The sequence below is a fragment of the Pristiophorus japonicus genome, chromosome 5 (genome assembly GCF_044704955.1).
Source record: "Pristiophorus japonicus isolate sPriJap1 chromosome 5, sPriJap1.hap1, whole genome shotgun sequence".
NCBI classification, from domain to species: domain Eukaryota; kingdom Metazoa; phylum Chordata; class Chondrichthyes; family Pristiophoridae; genus Pristiophorus; species Pristiophorus japonicus.
In genome coordinates, this window is record NC_091981.1 from 267,310,747 (window position 1) to 267,326,937 (window position 16,191).

The following is a 16,191-nucleotide window of genomic DNA, read 5'->3' on the forward strand; positions in this document are numbered from 1 at the left end:
GATATCTTTCTGCAGTCCGCAGCTTTCTTCTTCATTATCAACCACACAGCCTATTTTAGTGTAATCTGTAAACTTCTTAATCATACTCCCAACATTCAAGTCCAAGTCATTGATATATTACCACAAAAAGCAAGGGACCCAGTACTGAGCCCTGCGGAACGCCACTTGGTACAGCCTTCCAGTCACAAAAACACCCATCAACCATTACTCTATGCTTCCTGCCTCTGAGCCAATTTTGGATCCAACTTGCCACTTTGCCCTGGATCCCATGGGCTTTTACTTTCGTGACGAGTTTGCCATGTGGGACCTGATAAAAGCAGTGTTAAAATCCATTTACACTACATCATACGCACTGCCCTCATCGACCCTCCTGGTTACCTCCTTGAAAAATTCAATCAAGTTAGTCAGACATGTCCTTCTCTTAATAAATCCATGCTATGGTCACTCTTCCCCCAAGGACCCCTTTACTACAAGGTTATTAATTAACCCTTTGTGAATGCACAATATTAGATCTAAAATAGTTTACCTGCCTCTCAAGAGATAATATAACTGCTGGTGGTGAAATTCATGATGCTTTGTTGGAAGATAACTATGGTACAGGTTCAATGCACCAGCTGGTTTCTTCTGATCCATCGGTTTCATGTGATCGTATGCTCCACGACGAGAGGTTATCATTTTAAAATAGTCACGTGCGAGAGTGAAAAGGTTAGGAGAAATTTCTTTATACAGTGGCTTATGGCAGCATGGAAGCTTTACCACAGCTGTTGAGACTGAGCCATTTCACTTGGTTAAAAGAGGTTTAAACTGATAAATATTTGAAACAGAAAATACTATGGGGAGTGGTACAGTGGGATTCGTTTTGAATTGCTCTAGGAAAAAGCTGAAATATAACAGGCTGAATGACTTCTTTCTGCACTGCAAACTTCTATTGTTCTGACCCTGCATTGACTACTTACTATATTCTATGCAAATAAGAGTCAAAACTTAAATGCTCTAAAATGGGTAGTTTCACAATATTAGATTGTTACAAGATATCAGTTTCTTTGTATCTCTAATTCATGTGCCATGAGATGAATTCCATAAATGGTGAAAGAAAAATATTGTACTGCTGTCAGTAGCTACATTTGAAAGGGGTATACAATTGCTACTCAATGTCTGCTTGAAATTTTAAGAGTTGAAAGATAATTTAAACTATTTTAAAAACTGCTTTCAGATGCAAATATTTTAAATTGTAAAATTGAAGCCCCTGAAACAATAAATGCACATTTCAGTTGATCCATTACTGGTAATTCTGCTCAGTCATCTCTAAAGAGTGAAAGTGTCTTTCTAAATAAGTAATGGGGAGTTAGATTCATCAGGATGGTTGCTATCTTTTGCTTACTTCAGTAAAAGCATTTTATTTCAAATATCTTTTCGAGAGATTTGAACTAATTCAACTACAGCCAGTAATGAGGGAAAATTGGAATCTGTCCATTACATTATGCACCAAATAAACTGGATAAGGGCCATAAAGAACGACTGAACAAGATTAAACACAACCAGACACCAGCTCAGAATACAGTCCACAAAGACAACCTCATTTCCATTGAATTTTGAGTACATTCGGCAGAGTTCAAACAATACTGTAAACTTAGGACTGAAATTCAATACTTAAAGCCATTCAAAGCAGGCAGTTTTCTTCGAAAAATGCCCAACCTCGTAAGATTAGTATTAGTTACCTGGTGATCTAAGAAACAAATACACATTTATGTAGAACTTTTTGCATCCTCATGATACACCAATGCAATCCGCAACCAATGAATTACTTTTCCAAGTGTAGTAGTTGTATCGAAGGCAAATGTGGCAGCCAATTTGTACACTGCAAGATTCCACAAAGAGCAATTAAATAAAATTACCAGTTAATCTCTTTTGTTGGTTCAGGCATAAAGGTTGGCTAGGACACTGGGAGAACTCCACTGCCATTCTTTAAATAGTGGGGTGTTTTACGTCCAATTTAATAAGCAGGCTGAGCCTCAGTTTAATATCTGCTTCAAAAGATGGCACCTCCAAGAATGCTGCACTCCCTTAGTACTGCACTGAAGGAGTTCAATATATTGGATTTTAGGCTCCGCATGTGAAAATTGAGCCTTTTACAGGGACTCGTGCATGATGCAAAAAAGAGTCCATGTATTATATTACTTCTCATTTGTACAATAGCCTATAGCATAATTCCCAGAAACCAAAGTGCAAGGTTCAGAATATTGCCAAGACTAAACTAAAACATTAAATTTGTTGCTCTTTCATTCTGTTCCTATATAAATATTTCAGTTGAGATCATTATGGCAAACAGTGCTAATTCCAGAAAGGTCTATTAATTAACATTTCTACAGACCTTTCAACTCCATTTTGTTGCTAGGCAAGAAAGCAAGATCGCCATGAACACTTAACTAAACCAACCCCCTTTACTTATGGAATAAAATTACAAATACAGCCAGATCTCCAATTAAATTACAGGTGCTTCCCATCTGTAAACATTTGCAAATGAAAAAGATAATTCCTAACCGTAAATTCCACAAAATTATACTACAAACTTTATAACCATGTTTTTCAACCATATCTTTATGGCATCGCCACTGATGTCCATTTTGCAATACTAGTTTAACATTTTCCAAGACAAGAATCTGGAATTATAACAAATCAAATGCACTGAAAAGAGGCAGCTGGAGGTGGACGAGAGAATAGACGATGTGGATATTTTCTGTGTGTTATTCCAAATCATGCAAGAGAAAAGCGCAGAGTGTGAGAGAAGTTTTGTAGGCGAGGGCCTTCAATCATGGTCCATTAATATACCAAACAGATCAGATAACTGGTTTTATAATTTTAAGAATGGAAAATTAAAATATTTCTGTCCAGAATGTCTGTTAGGCAGATAAAAGCATCAAGTTTTCACATGAACAGCTTCCAGCGCTCATTCTGAATACAGATATTTTGTTTCTTCACAAAGGTAAGTTTCAATCAAGGTAAAAAAAATAATATACACAAAACAGCTTGGAGGGTAGTGTGGCAGTTAAGAAAACTTTATCATTTCTTTTGTATGTAGGATTGAACGTGTAATTCTTAAAATGAAGATCCACATCAAATGATGGTTATTTTAATTAGGAATATTTCCCTCTAGTTAAATAAATACTGGATGAATTTATGAAAATCTCTCAAAAGGTCAACTGTTCAAATATTAGAAACATAGAAACATAGAAGATACGTGCAGTAGGCCATTCGGCCCTTCTAGCCTGCACCGCCATTCAATGAGTTCATGGCTGAACATGCAACTTTAGTACCCCATTCCTGCTTTCTCGCCATACCCCTTGATCCCCCGAGTAGTAAGGACTTCATCTAACTCCCTTTTGAATATATTTAGTGAATTGGCCTCAACTACTTTCTGTGGTAGAGAATTCCACAGGTTCACCACTCTCTGGGTGAAGAAGTTTCTCCTCATCTCGGTCCTAAATGGCTTACCCCTTATCCTTAGACTGTGACCCCTGGTTCTGGACTTCCCCAACATTGGGAACATTCTTCCTGTCTAAACCCGTCAGAATTTTAAACGTTTCTAAGAGGTCCCCTCTCATTCTTCTGAACTCCAGTGAATACAAGCCCAGTTGATCCAGTCTTTCTTGATATGTCAGTCCCACCATCCCGGGAATCAGTCTGGTGAATCTTCGCTGCACTCCCTCAATAGCAAGAATGTCCTTCCTCAAGTTAGGAGACCAAAACTGTACACAATACTCCAGGTGTGACCTCACCAAGGCCCTGTACAACTGTAGCAACACTTCTCTGCCCCTGTACTCAAATCCCCTCACTATGAAGGCCAACATGCCATTTGCTTTCTTAACCGCCTGCTGTACCTGCATGCCAACCTTCAATGACTGATGTACCATGACACCCAGGTCTCGTTACACCTCCCCTTTTCCTAATCTGTCACCATTCAGATAATAGTCTGTCTCTCTGTTTTTACCACCAAAGTGGATAACCTCACATTTATCCACATTATACTTCATCTGCCATGCATTTGCCCACTCACCTAACCTATCCAAGTCACTCTGCAGCCTCATAGCATCCTCCTCGCAGCTCACACTGCCACCCAACTTAGTGTAATCTGCAAATTTGGAGATACTACATTTAATCCCCTCGTCTAAATCATTAATGTACAATGTAAACAGCTGGGGCCCCAGCACAGAACCTTGCGGTACCCCCACTAGTCACTGCCTGCCATTCTGAAAAGTACCCATTTACTCCTACTCTTTGCTTCCTGTCTGACAACCAGTTCTCAATCCACGTCAGTATACAAACAAATACATCATCATCATCATAGGCAGTCCCTTAAAATCGAGGAAGACTTGCTTCCACTCTAAAAGTGAGTTCTCAGGTGACTTAACAGTCCAATACGGGAATTACAGTCTCTGTCACAGGTGGGACAGACAGTGGTTGAAGGAAAGGGTAGGTGGGGAGGCTGGTTTGCCGCACCCTCCTTCCGCTGCCTGCGCTTGCTTTCTGCATGCTCTCGGCGACGAGACTCGAGGTGCTCAGCGCCCTCCCCGGATGCTCTTCCTCCACTTACGGCGGTCTTTGGCCAGGGACTCCCAGGTGTCCGTGGGAATGTTGTATTTCATCAATGAGGCTTTGAGGGTATCCTTGAAACGTTTCCTCTGCCCACCTGGGGCTCGCTTGCCATGTAAGAGTTCTGAGTAGAGCGCTTGCTTTGGAGTCTTGTATCAGGCATGCGAACAATGTGGCCCGCCCACCGGAGCTGGTCGAGTGTAGTCAGTGCTTCGATGCTGGGGATGTTGGCCTGATCAAGAACACCGACATTGGTGCATCTGTCCTTTGCAGGATCTTGCGGAGACATTGTTGGTTGTATTTCTCCAGCGATTTGAGGTATCTACTGTATATGGTCCACATCTCTGAGCCATACAGGAGGGCGGGTATCACTGCAGCCCTGTAGACCATGAGCTTGGTGCCAGATTGGAGGGCCTGATCTTCAAAAATTCTCTTTCTCAGGCGGCTGGTACACTGGAGGCGGTGTTGAACCTCTTTGTCGATGTCTGCCCTTGCTGATAATAAGACAAGTACAGTACCAGAAAGACTGCAGTCCATCTGACTGCACCCAAAAAATAAAACATCCCCCCCCACCCCCCCCAAATATCTACCCAACTCTCTTTTAAATTTCCCCACTATGGCCTGTTAAAATTAAAGAGTGGGTTTGGGAGCAGGTGGGTAATTAAAAGCGTGGAAATTGACAGCATGTCAGGAAACCGGCTTCAACCCTCCAGTTCCGCCTTTAACTCGAGTGCGTTAAGCTGCGAGTGAGGGACGAAGAGGCGGGTTACCTACTTAAACCAATTAAGAGCTAGTTTAGAGATCTTTTTAAGCTGTGGTTTGAGTTTTTAAACTGGGTGTCCACGGGATTCCCAGGCTTGGTGAACCTCTCCAGTGAAAGGCGAGATTAGAACGCCAATTGAGGAAGCTGAACGCAACACTCAAAATCCCATACTCAGACCTCATCCTCCTTGTCCAAGGGAAAGGTTTTTGCTAACATCACTTGTTCGGAGAGTTTGCAGGTGATTTCTACAAAATTGGAGATCACCCTGACTACACTGGTGAATTGTGGGTCTGATCTCTACTTTACAACTGTCATATATCAGATCAGCATGGATGCCACTTATGCTGTTTCACCTTGGCCCTCAGATAAGGACCAAGATGAGCACTAGGAGCAGCAGCCATCTCCTCAGTGACCTCCTGCTCCACAGGAGAGAGGTGATAAGCACAGGAGTGCACCTCTCAGGAAGCAATACCCCCCCAACACACTGTATATATGCAGAGCACCAGCTTCCTGGACATGACTGAACACTATGCCTCAGGGCATCACGTCAGGTCATATGAACATAAGAATTAGGAACAGCAGTAAGCCATCTAGCCTCTCGAGCCTGTTCCGCCATTCAACAAGATCATGGCTGATCTGGCCGTGGACTCAGCTCCACTTACCCGCCCGCTCCCCATAACCCTTAATTCCCTTATTGGTTAAAAATCTATCTATCTGTGATTTGAATACATTCAATGAGCTAGCCTCAACTGCTTCCTTGGGCAGAGAATTCCACAGATACACAACCCTCTGTGAGAAGAAATTCCTTCTCAACTCAGTTTTAAATTGGCAGACGTGTGTAGCATGTTGGGAGATGACCTGCTGCCACGTTACCAATGGCTGTCAAAGTCACCACTGCTCTAAACTTCTTCACTTTTGGGCTCCTTCCAGGGATCTGCAGAAAATATTTGCAGGATCTCGTAGTCAGCAGCCCTCAAATACATCACCCAAGTGACCAACACCATGTTTGAATGGGCAGCCACCGATGAAGCCAGTCAGAATGAGCGGGCACTCAGCTTTGCAGCTCTGGCTGGCTTCCTCCAGGAGCAGGGCGCCATTGACTGCACAGATGTGCCCATCAAGGCACCCCAGATCACCAGGAATGCTCGTGAACCATTAGAACTTCCACTCCTTCAATGTGCAGCTCGTCTACAACGTCAAAAGGATCATGCATGCGTGTGCCAGATTCCTAGGGAGCTGATATGATTCATTCATCCTGCGCCAGTCCACCTTCCTTCATATCTTCGCACCTCTGATCAGACTTACCGGTTGGCTGCTGGGAGGCAAGGGGTATCCACTGAAAACGTGGCTGCTGACACCCTTAAAGATGGCTATCAATGAGGCCGAAGAGTGCTACAATCAAAGCCAAATAACGAGATGTGTAATAGTGCAAGCAATCAAAATGCTAAAGGTGTACTTCAGATACCTGGACAGATCTGGAGGAGATCTTCAATGCGCACCAGCGAGGGTCTCCAGAATGATAGTGGTATGCTGCGTTGTGTGCATCAGAGTGCAGCAACAAGGATTAGAGCTGCTGGAGGAGCAAAGCAGAGCCTTTTCGGAGGAGGAACAGGAGATAAATTTGATGTGAATATGACACCAGCATTTGACGCATTTTGCTGCCTGGGATGCCCTCATAATTGCACGATTTAGTAAGGTTGCACCATTGCACTCAGATTCTGAATCTACTTTCCCCACCCTCCAGCTCCACAAAGCAGTCCTAAAATGACCAAATTATACACACACCCATTACTCGGAGTTAAGTCATGTCCTACCATTCATTACAACTGACACGGCCACTTGCCAGGCAGAAAATGGGCAAGACAGGAAAGTGGTGCAAAAAATAATTTTATGTGCATTCAAATAATGTAAACTAAACAGTGAAACATTGCCAAAACATCTGCATACCCATGTGCATTTAGAATTCTTCCATCTTCCTCTTCCTACCATTTCTACGTCTTGCAACCCCTGTGGCTTCAGCAGAGGTAGAGGCATCTGCTTAAATGCTCTTGGCCAAAGACTGCTCCTCCTGTACCATGCAGGGGCGGACTCAGCCATCAGGAGACGAGGCAGCATGTGGAGCTCTGACAGAAGAGAGGGCAATGGGGGAGAAGTGGGAGCGCTTTGAACAGAGTCCCCACATCCCCTTTCATTATCTCATGGCCCATCCGCACTTCCCTGCTGGCAAGGAGCTGGAGAGCACTTCGCTGTGGGGCCTGAATGGCTAAGTCCAGGTTTTGATCCATCCAAGATGGTATTCAGTATGCAAGTTGTTGGAGAGAGCAAGCATGCATTCGTTTGAATGCCACATTTGATGCTCCATGCAGGTGCCCACACTTTCCATGGACAAACAAATCATAGTTATGCCCTGCGACATCATGCCAGTTATGCTGGAGAGGGACTCCTCTACTCTCCCTGCAAGAAAGCAGTGGCTGGAACTCTTGCCAGAGCCTCACGCATTTTCGGTTGCTCCTCGTCGATGGCCCCCCCGCGGTTCAAGATCTTTGTCCAGCTGAGCAGATCTTAGAGCATCCTGTGCTCTCTGACGAGGACTCTTCACCGCTGTCCCTGCTCACATGATGTGTGAAATACCAGGTGACAGCACTACTTTATGACTTACTGGTCCCACCGACATGTGTGTATCTGCACTGGTGCTTTGTGTGCATGAGTCCTGTGATGGTGTACCCTAACCTCCTGAGGAGTTTTCTTCCTTCGACTGGACTAGCAAGGGGACACTTGATAGGCCTGAATGAGATAAAGACATGATCATATTTCACTGGCTGTTGACATCAAGTCAACATGAGGTACTGTTGTATGCCATGTGGCTGTGTAATTTTTAATTTTGTCAGCAGGTAGCTGGGAATTCCCCTATCTCTCCATCTCCCAGTATTAATTCTGCAGATCTCCAACACCACCTCCTCTGCTGCAGTCAGTGGTGTCATGACTGGAGGGCTACCTCCAGTTCTCCAACTTTCCCGGCTGTTCTGTGCTCTCTTCATCTGTAAGAAGGGAAACAAGAGACCTTTGAGTGAGAATCATGGAATGAGTGGAAGAGATGAATGGGCAACATCTGTAGGAGGGTGACTATAAGGGAGAGGCATGACATTGCATGATGAGAGTGTCAGTAGTGGATGGTCAGCAGGGGATTTAAGTGCATAGACAGAGGGGGATAGGTGCATGTGCAAGGTAAGTTGGTGTGGAAAGTGATATGCAACAGTAGGCTTGGGAAGTTGGAGTGAGGGGGTTGGGGCGACACACACATCAAGATATAGTTGAATGTGGCCTTATACTCACCTTTCCTGATCTCATGAGGTCATTAAAGTGCTTCTTGCACTGGATCTATGACCTGACTCCCACACCCTGCTGCCGAGATCCCCAGCCATGTCGTCTTGATCTCAGCAGCTGACCTCTTCCTCCCGTCAGCAGTGAAGAGGACCTTTGAGCAGGAGTTCCAGGCATGCTTCACTGAATCTAGGGACAGCTTTTTGGTGCTGCGCCTGCATTTTGTGATTCCCCAGCAATATAACTTTCTTTAGCAACAAGCAATTCAATATCGACACAATCCATTCTCTTCCCCCACCAACCTTCATCCGTCATCTATGCATTGCTCCTTTAAATACCCGAGCTGAATTGAACCCATGCGTGACATCATTACGCCCGCTCCCATTAATTGATTGGGAAACCCAGAAGCCACATTCAATTGCAGTGACTTCATTTAAAAACCACTGCAAAATGTGCATCTTTAACTTCCGGGTTACCGACACGATAAAATTCTGGCCTGTGTCTCCACTTAACACATTCACTGCCCTCTGCACAAAGTAGTTAAACCTAAATGAGCTAAGCTAGGGCCCATGACTTCAAATTAGAGTTTAGGGCAATCTCAAGCATATCAGGCTATAAGATTATATATTCATTTTAGGATCTTGGATTTCTCTTTTCAGCCTTCTACCCTTCATAATTCCAGACTTTTTAAATCTCAAGGTGCGATGGATAAACACAGCTCAATATATTTCACTTTATTCAAGATTCAAATTGTAATCAGTTTGTGCTTGTGTATTGGTGCTAAAGGAAATGATTAGTCACTTTTAGTGACTTGCTTGGAACTGAGCTCTGTGGCACCAGACTGCAAAATAGCTGGGCAGACTGGTGACTAGTACTGGGTTTCTATCTAATCATGAGTAACAGCACAGTGTGCTACTCAGTCAGTGAACCTGCCTTGAAACATTCCTTACCTAAACTCAGCCCACTTTCAGAGATGGAACTCGAAGTAGGTTTTTTGGCAGGACTGGTTTTAGTCAGTCTGTTGCTTGGATGTCTCGAAGTTTATACATCAAGGAGCCACATTGAACCCTATTGCTGAATTTTGAGTAGATACCAAGGCCGATATTGACAGGGGCGGGTTGGGTTAGAAACAGAAACATAGAAAGTAGGTGCAGGAGTAGGCCATTCGGCCCTTTGAGCCTGCACCACCATTCAATATGATCATGGCCGATCATGCAACCTCAGTACATTCCTGCTTTCTCTCCATACCCCTTGATCCCTTTAGCCATAAAGGACCACATCTAACTCCCTTTAGAATATATCTAACGAACTGGCCTCAACAACTTTGTGGTAGAGAATTCCACAGGTTCACAATTCTGAGTGAAGACGTTTCTCCTCATCTCGGTCCTAAATGGCTTACCCCTTACCCTTAGACTGTGGCCCCTGGTTCTGGGCTTCCCCAACATCAGGAAACATTCTTCCTGCATCTAACCTGTCCAATCCTGTCAGAATGTTTCTATGAGATCCCCGCTCATTCTTCTAAATTCCAGTGAATATAAGCCTAGTCGATCCAGTCTTTCTTCATGTCAGTCCTGCCATCCCGGGAATCAGTCTGGTGAACCTTCGCTGTACTCCCTCAATAGCAAGAATGTCCTTCCTCAGATTAGCAGACCAAAACTGCACACAATACTCAAGGTGTGGTCTCACCAAGGCCCTGTACAACTGCAGTAAGACCTCCCTGCCCCTATACTCAAATCCCCTCGCTATGAAGGCCAGCATGCTATTTGCCACCTTTACTGCCTGCTATACCTGCATGCCTACCTTTAATGACTGATGTACCATGACACCCAGGTCTCGTTGCATCTCCCCTTTTCCTAATCTGTCACCACTCAGATAATAATCTGCCTTCCTGTTTTTGCAACCAAAGTGGATAACCTCACACTTGTCCACATTATACGGCATCTGCCATGCATTTGCCCATTCATCTAACCTGTCCAAGTTCCCCTGCAGCCTCCTAGCAGTTCGCACTGCCACCCAGCTTAGTGTCATCTGCAAACTTCGTCTAAATCATTAATGTATATTGTAAATAGCTGGGGTCCCAGCACTGAACCCCAGGAGTCTGGGTTTCCCCACATAACTCCACAGTTTACAACTTTTTTTAATATATAAATAAAATCCCCACCTTGATGTCAGTCTGATCGACTGTTTTCCAGTCATCCGGGGAGCACGCTGGGGAAGACCGCAGCTGCAGATAAGGAGCCCGCAGCTGCGAGTGAGCGCATGAGGACGTCCGATCCAAGGGAAGAAGGTAAGCTTAGGGGGAGGGAGGAGAGAGTAGGGAAGCACTCCTGCTGCTTCTGGCCCACAAATAGCACAACAAAGGCATTTGCCTTCTTCCTACCTTCTCGCCCAAGCTGTGCTCACCCCTTCCCCCACACACCACAGGATGAACAGGCATGTTCTCCATATAGAAAACAACTCCATCTTCCAAGAACAACGTGAAGACAATATAATAAATTCAAGTTATGCTCCAACTGCCTTTATAGAAGCTTATTGTGGCAACTGGTAAACATCAAAACAGAAAAATTTCATTTAAGGGATCACTAATTATATGCAACAATTTTAGTGCAGTGGCAAGTTTCAATGATTAGAGTGCCCACTTTTGTGGCATAATTAATTAGAAGTGTATGTGCACTGTGCCGAGAAATAATAATAATTGGCTACCATAGTAACTTTGAACATGGACAAACCATCCCTCCAACCTCATGGTAAGCTCTTCCAGTGGAAATGCCCAAGAATAAGAGTTGCCAGTAGGATTTTAGCTCTAAAATTGGCCCACTGCCACAAGGCTAGTTTTAAAGCAGATAGCCTCACGTCCAAGCAGCAATCCTTCAATTGCAAGAGCCAACACAAAACACTGAGGCAAGGAGAACATGAGTGAAAGAAGAATCAGTGTCATGGAGTATCCATTTAAAGGATTTAAACAGTGCTTTTACTGTACCACTTGTATCTATATAGACAAATCTTAAATAGCATGCCAAGAATTATCTGAATGATTCAGACATTATAAATTACTGTTTTCTAACAGCAGATTAATGAGACGACCTGGGGCACCAAGACATTTAATATGGTCCTTTATTCATGGCGTTGATACAGTATTACATATCCATGTATAGGAGCACCTGGACCTCTGTCTACAAAGTTGCCAACAATTCAATGCTAGTCCCAGGATTTCAAGAGGGCTAAATTTGCATAAATGTCAGGAATTAAATCATGACAATTAGTCAACTCTACAAAGCAAAGATAGTGATACCTTATGAAAAATTAAATAATCTTTAAAACCATGCAAAAATCATGCATTTCCCCATACTTCAAAAAAGGGCATATGGTTAAATCAAGCCAAGATTACTAACTGGCCATGTACAAAGACTAATAATCAGACTGGAGCAGAAATACTTCCATTAAACTCATGAGAATAGGGACAGGTACGGTGCACAACTCAGCAGCCAAAGATCAGTAAAGGGGAAAGCTGTGAATAACTGTGGTAGCAACAGTAAAATATTTAGCTAAGTTAGGAGTCTGAGGACAGCATTGAGCCGCGAAAGAATTCCTAAGTGCATCAGGAATCACTCCTGATAACTGGAGGGAACTAATGCACCAATATTTAAAAAAAAGAGCAAGAAGTCAGAATTGGTGAAGTTATAGGTCCATCAGCTTCATGTTAGTTGTAGGAAAGTTGCTGGAAGGAAATATTAGGGATGCCCTTTACAATCACCTTGGCAGTTATTGACACGCAAGATGGCTTCTGAAAAAGAGTCATGTCTTGCCAACCTGGTTGAATTTTGAGATTACCAGGTAGATGAAGGTATCTCAGTAGACATTGTATATTTTGACTTCCAAAATGCTTCAGATAAGGTGCCTCACAAACTGCTATACAAGAGAGCTCTGTGGATTGGAGGGCAGATCCTGGGTTGGATAGGAAATTGGTTGGGCTCTTGTAGCCAGAGGGTTGCAATTAATGATAGTGGCTCCGTGTGGTGTTCCACAAGGAACATTGCTAGTGCCATTATTTTTCACTCTATACTGATCTGGATGAAGGCGATGGGAGTATTGTCCACAAGTTTGCAGATGACACGGAGGTCTGTGTTGGTGTCAGCACCAAAATTACAAGTTGATCTAGATGTGATGTATGTATGGGCCCACAACCAGATGACATTTAATGTTGTTAGTTGTTGTGTGATGCATGTTGAATTAATGTCTGTTGAAATGAGAGAAAGGGAAGAGAGCAGTGTGTTTATAGTGCAGAGTATCTAATAGGTCCACCACCAGTGCTGACAGACCATAACAAAAGCAAATAGCTTATTAGAATGCATAGCTGGGACAAAACAAAGAGCACAATAGTGTCCCTGTACAAAATGCTGGTTAGGCCCCATCAAGAATGCTGGTAGATGTATGCCCGAGAAAGGGTTCAGAAGAGTCACTAGATTAATACCTAGTCTAAAAACCCTGAGCTATCCAGATAGGCTCAGGGAACTGGGTCTCTTTATGTCTAAAAGGGTTAAATTTTGAGGATAGGTTGTTTAGACTAGGTTTGTATTCCCTTCTACAGAAGGTTAAGGGGTGTTATAATTGAGGTTTTTATGATGATTAAAAAGGAGTTGATAAAGGAGAGAAATTATTTCCTCTGGGGGGTGGGGTGGGATTCAGAACAAGAGGGCATAACATTAAAATTAGAATTGCAACATTGAAATTAGAGCTAAGTAGTCCAGGGGTGATGTCAGGAAGCACTTCTTTATACAAAGAATAGTGGAAATCTGGAACTTTCGCTCAAATAGGTGCTGAGGCTAATTCAACTAAAAATTTCAAAACGGAGATGGATGGATTTTTGTTAGGCATGGGTATTAAGGGTTACGGAACAAAGGCGAGTGGATTGAATTAAGATACAGATCAGCCCTGACCTAACAATGATGGAACAAGCCCGAGATATTGATTGACCTATTCCTGTTTCTATTGTCCTATGTTCTAGAAAAGCATAGATTTCAGAGAGACCTGATTAAGTATTTAGCTGATGAACTAGGATGGGTATTGGTAAACATTATTAGAATGTCAGTCAGGGAGAACAAGGGGACATGCATGCATAAACAACTTCCCCCCACCCACAGAGAGTATTACTGACTTTGGATTAGGTTGCCAATTCATGCAGTGGATGCAGACTTGCTGCAAATGTTGAAAAGGAAGTTGGACAAATTTCTGCAGGAGACAGATATCGTTGCATAGAAATGGTAGTTGGGATGCTGGGCAATATAGCCTATTGCTCATGGTTATCTCTTAGACCTTGTTTTTAAATGTCTTTGGGACTCGGGATCTCCCAAAATTCTCCCCGCCCCCACAATAGCCAAGGTTTTATTTTTTCCTTTTCCCAGGAGATAACATAGCTGCTGGTGGATGATAAGTATTGAGGACAACATTGCTTAGTTGCAAACATTGCTGAATAGGACAGACTTTAGGGACCACCTGGTCATTTTCTGTTCGTCTTTGTTTGTTTGTATTGTTTTGCACCACTGAATTTACATTAGCCATAGCTAAAGAAAATCTTGTCCACTCAAAATACAAACATGACAGGCATTTGGACATACAAAACTAGAGTACATACATTTGAACCTGGTCTCAAATTGGCATCTAAATAGAATGGTATGAGATTTTACTTATGCAAAAGACTGGCTATAAGTTAAAATAAAACCCCTTGTAATTATCAGCCGCAGGTATAATATTTAACACTTAGCTAATATTTATGCAAGTATTTCCCAGGAAAGCCATTAAGAACTACCCAAGGTCACTGCTGACAAACTTAATATGGCTGCTTAACATTGAGCAATTGAATTAATATAAAAGTTGTAACCTTTCATCTTAATGAGACATTTGAATTTCTAACCAAAATAAAGCCCCCTCTATCTTCAGACAAACCAGTTTATTTGGTGGCCCTCCTTTAGTGCATGATAATTTGATACTTCTGTATTTTTTTTTTTAAAAATCACATGGACGAACTTCAACAATTGTACATCCTTGTCTGGAGTAAAAGTAAAACGGGCAAGGTGGCTCAACTGTGGATTACAAGGGAAATTAGGGATATGTTAAATCCAAGGAAGAGGCATATAAATTGGCCAAAAAAAAAACAGCAAATCTGAGGACTGGGAGAAATTTAAAATTCAGCAGAGGAGGACAAAGGGTTTAATTAGGAGGGGGAAAAGAAGAGTAGGAGATGAAGCTTGCTGGGAACATAAAAACTGAGTGCAAAAGCTTCTATAGATATGTGGAGAGAAAAAGATTAGTAAAGACAAACGTAGGTCCCTTGCAGTCAGATTCAGGTGAATTTATAAATGGGGAACAAAGAAATGGCAGACCAGTTGAACAAATACTTTGGTTCTGTCTTCACGAAGGAAGACACAAATAACCTTCCGGAAATACTAGGGGACCGAGGGTCTAGTAGGAAGGAGGAACTGAAGGAAATTCTTATTAGGTGTGAAATTGTGTTTGGGAAATTGATGGGATTGAAGGCCGATAAATCCCCGGAGCCTGATTGTCTGCATCCCAGAGTACTTAAGGAAGTGGCCCTAGAAATAGTGGCTGTATTGGTGATCATTTTCCAACAGTCCATCAACTCTGGATCAGTTCCTATGGCTTGGAGGGTAGCTAATGTAACCCCACTTTATTCTTAAAAAAAAAGAGAGAAAATGGGTAATTATAGACCAGTTAGCCCGACTTCAGTAGTGGGGAAAATGTTGTAATCAATTATTAAAGATGAAATAGCAGCACATTTGGAAAGCAGTGACAGGATCGGTCCAAGTCAGCAAAGATTTATGAAAGGGAAATCATGCTCGACAAAACTTCTAGAATTTTTTGAGGCTGTAACTAGTAGAGTGGACAAGGGATAACCAGTGGATGTGGTGTATTTGGACTTTCAAAAGGCTTTTGACAAAGTCCCACTCAAGAGATTGGTGTGCAAAATTAAAGCACATGGTATTGGGGGGTAATGTAGTGACATGGATAGAGAACTGGTTGGCTTACTGGAAGCAGAGTGTCGGGATAAACGGGTCCTTTTCAGAATGGCAGGTAGTGACTAGTGGAGTGCCGCAGGGCTCAATGCTGGAACCCCAGCTCTTTATAATATACATTAATGATTTAGATGAAGGAATTGAGTGTAATATCTCCACGTTTGCAGATGACACGAAGCTGGATGGTGGAGAGAGCTGCGGGTAGGACGCCAAGAGGCTGCAGGGTGAGTGGGCAAATGTATGGCAGATGCAGTATAATGTGGATAAATGTGAGGTTATCCACTTGTGGCGAAAACAGGAAGACAGAATATCATCTGAATGGTGGCAGATTAGGAAAAAGGAACGTGCAACGAGACCTGGGTGTCATGGTACATCAGTCATTGAAAGTTGGCATGCAGGTACTGCAGATGATGAAGGCAGCAAATGGTATGTTGGCCTTCATAGCTAGAGGATTTGAGTATAGGAGCAGGGAGGCCTTACTGCAGT

The 16,191-nt window shown here is 42.9% G+C and overlaps 1 protein-coding gene across 5 annotated transcripts in view; it reads right to left on the bottom strand.

Moving 5' to 3' along the window:
- The window catches only part of dnajb6b (DnaJ heat shock protein family (Hsp40) member B6b), a 147,020-nt gene that overhangs the window by 85,354 nt on the left and 45,475 nt on the right, over positions 1-16,191 (bottom strand). The window lies entirely within an intron of this gene.